Raw genomic sequence first — 6,166 nt, 5'->3', positions numbered from 1 at the left:
GGGAAATAAAAATATACAGTGGGAAATTATGTTTATAAATATTTCACCTCTAAAAATATTCTTACCAATTATTATTCAAACTGTAAGAAATATTGCCAAGTTCATATTTCGCGCTCATCAGCAGACAGAACAAAATCCCACTGTATATTATATTTCCCACCAATCGGATGGTCCGAGTCTGTTTGTGCGGATCTGCTTAGGTCATTTGAATGTCATGGTCACTCATGGCCGACAAGTGAGTAGGATGGCCGGCAATTTTGGTGAAAATGCTTGCTTACTATCAAGAAAATGACATGTTGCAATAAGTTTCCGACCCGCGGAATGCCGCAGCCGATCGAATCCAGCCCAACGCTGGTGCTGTCAACGTGACTGGAATTAATAAACGAATTTAAAAGGCGGGTTTTCGCCGTATTGGGTGATCTATGATTTTGGCGAGAAATTAGGGAGGTAGGTGTTTTCGATGATTCGTGGCGTATACATTTTGAAATAATGATCCGATTGTGACTATTTATGGCTATTTTGAAGGGAAACCATCTGGTTTTCGGTCCGTTGGCCTCGACGGGGCCTTAAAAATATTTTATGCAGTGAGATGTAACTTTGATCGAGGAAGGGGTGGTTTCTTCGTTAGATCTACACCCCTTTCCTTTTATATAGTGCTAGGGTAGGGTCTATATTATAAGTTATCAAATCGTGTCGAGGGAAATACGGGGTTTTATCAGTCCCGAGTAAGGCGGAGGCGAGAGGCGAGAGGCGAGAGGCGAGCTGAGCATTTATCTAGCTGAATGTTTTCACTAAATCAAAACAAAACAAGACGCATCGAATCGACTTGCTGCCATGTTGACATTAGCTGATCGTTTGACCTCAATGCACCGCACGTTACTAAAGGCTTGACACTTCTCGCGTCGTCACCGAGGCGTAGCGGGGTGATATGACTTTCGCAGCGGGAGTATAAAAGTCGTATACTCCCGCTGGCGGATCGTGATGGATGTACATCGTATTTTATCAGTCACGTGGACCAGTCAAAACTCGACATTCTTACATGAGGCTAGATAAACCAATATGTCTTTCGAACGTCGTTTCTAAGCGATACAATCCCCTATGAGAACAACAATTCATGGTCTGGTGACTCTTATTTCATGCATGGGTAATATGTTTCCCTCTTTTAGATACAAATGGAATCTTCCATAGTTTTCCTTTAATTTGGTTAGTTACACACGTAGAAAAACTGCCCTTTTCTATTAAAATATAAAAAAATGTGTTTCTTTCATATTTTTAGTAATAGCCAATGATAATAATGTTATACAGTACTATACAATAATGAAAAAGGCGCTGGCTGTTAACTACACTGGCCCAAAAAAGAAACGCATAGGTGAAAATCCAATGTTATGAGAGATGATTTATTAACTTACATTGCACAAAAAGTAATGGAACTTGAGCAATGATAATTCACACGGGTATTAACAAATGTGTGTCAAGACATATACAATCATTTCACAGTGGTATTAAGCGTCTCTATTTTCCATGGCATAGTGAGAAAGTCAGTATCTGGTGTGACCACCACGGGCATCAATCACTGCTCTGCATCGCCTGGGCATTGACTGTATAAGACGTCGTATCCGCCTTTGTGGGATTCTTCTCCACTCATCTCGCAACGCATTCACCAACTGTAGACGTGTCTGTGGCTGCGGCTGTCGACGTCGTAACCGTTTACCCAATTGGTCCCATAAATGTTCAATTGGGTTCAAATCCGGCGATTTTGAGGGCCATGGAAGAACTGTAATGTTGTTGTTGGCAAGGAAATCCGTGGTAATGCGTGCTGTGTGCGGTCTTGCATTGTCGTGCTGGAAAATTTCCCTTCTAGCGTCAATTGTAGGAACAACATGACGGTTCAGAATTTCATCCCGGTAGCGTACAACATTGAGATTCCCTTGCACATGCACCAACTGTGTCCTGCCGTTCATAGATATGCCTCCCCACATCATTACACCTTCACCACCGTGTCTGTTGACCTCACGAACGCACTGTTGAGCATATCTCTCATTTCGACGTCTGTAAACACGCATCCTTCCATCATGTCTGTACAGCAGAAAACGTGACTCATCGCTGAACCAGATCCTCCTCCAATTCAAGAGGTTCCATGCCCGAACGTTCCTGCACCACTGAAGACGTGCACGACGGTGATGGGGATGCAGAACAGGTCCTGCATGAGGTCGCATAGGTCGAATTCCATGCTCTCTTAGGCGATTCCTGATGGTTTGTGGAGAGACTCTACGCAGCCCAGGAACGTGATCAGCGGCATACGTAGCAGTGACGGCCCGATTACGCAGATGAAGCACCCGGATGTAGCGGTCTTGTGCTGGAGTTGTCACCCTTGGTCTCCCACTCCATGGACGGTCTCTGGTCGAGTTGTGTTGCGTGTATCGTTGCCAGAGACGGGAAATCGTGCTTTGCCTCACATTCAAAAGTCTGGCAACTGATGACTGACTTTCCCCAGCTTCCAGACGTCCAATGGCTCTATTTCTGTTTTCTTCATTTAACCTTGGCATTTTTCGCGTCGCATAGAAAGAAATTCGAAGAATGAATCGCAACAGGACCTGTCCCCTTTTATAGCCATCATAATCAAGATTGAGATCCTGCATTTGCACGTGCATAATGCTTTCAGATTTTCCCACGTGCAGATTATACAAAGCGTTTTCAAGGTGCTGTGGTGTGGCGAATAATCACCAGAGGTTGTGTTTGTTTGTCTGTTTTGGTTGTATTGACTATAAAAACACTTAATATTTACATTAATTGTCATTCCATTCCATATTTTCCGAAAAAATCTACTTTAAAAATGAGATTTCAGCTATGCGTTTCTTTTTTGGGTCAGTGTATTATACTGCACTTGAGTTCACGGATTCCTGCATGTTGTTCATAGCGGATGATAATACTAATATACAATGCAATAATCAAAATGGAACTGGCTGTTGCTTATTACATTGAACTTGAGTTCTATTGAAGCGTCAATAAGTGACCTGCTGCGTCCAGGAACTGAATAGGTGATCTTCTTCCACTTATAAGTTGCTGTCTCCGTCGATTGAAACTCACTCACTCGGTCAAGTATGAAAACAGTTTTCAAGCTTAAGAATCGCAATGTTTTTCAACACTATGCGCTTATTTGCATCTGTATTTCTTCGTAACGCAATAGGTACTCGGTCAATTACGAAAACAGTTATCAAGAATTGCAGTTTTTCACAATACTGTGCCCTTATTTGCATCTTAATCTCTTCGTAACGCAATATAGGTAGATATCATAAGCTCTTTATAAAGTGACTTAAGAGATATTTAGTGAGTTTACTTTACGCCGCACTCAGCAATATTCCAGCTGTATGGTCTGAAAATAATCGAGTCTGGACCAGATAATCCATTGATCAACAGCATGAGCATCGATCTGAGCAATTAGGAACCGACAAACAAACGAAAAAGATTACAAAAAAACCCCAAAAACCAACAAAGCCCAAAACACCATACTTCTTCCACTGTATCTAAATCCCCTGCCTAATTCGATACCAGCTTGTGTGCGTGACTTGACAATTCCCTACTTTTACAGAGAGCAGTGAATATATTGGTGAAATCCATTGTGTTGTCTGCACTAACAGAGGCGTAGCTATCATTATAGAAAAAATTCCCGGGCTTACACCTGATTTATAAAAGACGAGAAAGCCTTCAATACTATCAAAATATAAAACTTTGCAACACATCGGGTTTACACGAAAAAAAAAATGTCTCGCATTACATTGGGAATGATCTACAATCCATAACGTGAAACTGACTATGCATATATTCATTGATCAATATTCTCATAGGTTCATAGATATGTTGGACTCGTGAAACAATCTGGGATAGTCGCCAGCAACCCATGTTGAGAGAGAGAAGTAATGTGATCGGCTGGTGGTCCTCACTTACTTGTTGATGCATGCCATCACATCCCATTTGCGAACATCGACGTAAGTCTTTTGTATACATCATATGAGGCCTGCATATTTTTATGAACGCTGTAGGACAGGCACAAAGCTGATATAATGTTATCTAGGGACATCTTTAAGTTGTCCATAAAAGTAGGCACGTAATTATTTGTAACCATAAGCAATACGTTTCTGTCGTAATAAGCTTATGGGGAAAAGAAAGTGAACACTTTTTATTTTGAATTTTTGGTAAAGCTGTTCATGTTATTACAAACATTTTAGGCAGAAGCTTTTCGCCCACACACTGACTAATCATGCGCCCACACACGGACAAATTATGAGCCCACACGCTGACCAGAGACCATATTTTGATATATGGTCTCTGCACTGACTAATCATGCGCCCACACACTGACTAATCATGAGCCCACACACACACTGACTTATCATGAGCCCACACACTGACAAATCATGAACCCACACACTGACTAATCATGAGCCCACACACTGACTAATCTTGAGCCCACACACTGACTTATCATGATCCCACACGCTGACTAATCATTTGCCTACACACTGACTTATCATGAGCCCACACACTGACAAATCATGAACCCACACTCTGACTAATCATGAGCCCATACACTGACTAATAACGCGCTCACACACTGAGAAATCATGAGCCCACACACTGACTAATCATGAGCCCACACACTGACTAATCATGAGCCCACACCCTAACCAATCACACGCCCAAAAGCAGCATGATGGCTGAGGAGAAGCACATGAAATTGCGAAAAATGGCAAAACGGGTATCTTGGAGATTTTCTTAAATGCTTGTCGACAACTGGTATTAAAAAGACAGCGGATCGGTGGCAATACATCTCAGCTGACAAAAAAACCACCGAAATTATGCCACGGCTAACAGCAAAAAAGAGAGAGAAGTCCGTAGGTATGAGGCAGATGGGCGCCAACAACAGGTATCAGCAGGTGCAGCAGGTATCAGAGCTCGACGTCACATGCTCGGAATGGCATGGACCCAGGAACATCGCCGTCGTAGGTTACAGTGGACTGTACGTCACTGATACGGAGATGACATTCTTCACACCATGGCAATACCATTTCTTCCCCAGCAAGGACAGGGAACACTTCTGCAGCACGACAACGCTAGGCCCCGCATAGCGCGGATTGTCCAGAACGTCTTGAAAGCCAAGAATATGCAAGTTCTTCCATGGCCAACACGCCATGGAAAAAAAAAGGAAAATAAAGAAAAAACCTCATGGGATCACCTTAATCGCCAGGTTAGAAGAACTTCTACCACGACCACCACGACCACCACGACCACCAGCGAACCGACAAGAACTTGCAGACGCTCCGAGGAACGAGCAGAACAGGATTCTGAATGATGTCATTCGTGGGCTGACGACATCGATGGGCGGCCAGCCTGAGCGTGTATTGCTGCTAGAGGGGGCCATGCTCGTTACCAAGGAAGTGAAGACTGACCAGAGACTTGAAATGACTGAGACATTCCATGACTGAGTCTAGTTGTTGTGCTATTCCTACACATCTGTCCATTACATGACACATGCTGGTCGTAAGACGCATACCCGTGAAGGTTCCGAGGTAGAATAGGCCTCCAGGAACCCATGCTTGCCATAAAAGGCGACTATGCTTGTCGTAAGAGGCGACTAACGGGATCGGGTGGTCAGGCTCGCTGACTTGGCTGACACATGTCGTCGGGTTCCCAATTGCGCAGATCGATGATCATGTTGTTGATCACTGGAGTTGTGAACGGACCGCCGCCATATAGCGGCAACATTGCTGAGTGAACGTAAACCTAAACTCACTCAAAATCTGCACAAATCAAGCACAGTTACGGAAGCGGCAGTAAAATATAACTGTCAACAAAAAATATCCAACGATGCGGATTTCACAGAGCTTCATTGCCAACTTGACAACTTATTTGGCTATCTGCTCATTATTGTATACTGAAACCTCAACCTGCATATCAAATAAACGTTACTTTTGGGTGTTTACATTATTTTAAATCCAGATTTCTCTGTTTTACGTGGTCTTGACGGCAATATGCTATGTACATGTTTTTAATAATTAAATATTATAATACAACATCAGAAGTGATAATACGCATGCGGTAATCACGCGGTGGACAATGGAATGTACACGATGTATATAATCTGATATTATGTTATGAACGAGACATGA

The sequence above is a fragment of the Haliotis asinina genome, chromosome 5 (genome assembly GCF_037392515.1).
Source record: "Haliotis asinina isolate JCU_RB_2024 chromosome 5, JCU_Hal_asi_v2, whole genome shotgun sequence".
In the NCBI taxonomy this organism is placed as follows: domain Eukaryota; kingdom Metazoa; phylum Mollusca; class Gastropoda; order Lepetellida; family Haliotidae; genus Haliotis; species Haliotis asinina.
This window is presented reverse-complemented; position numbering follows the sequence as displayed.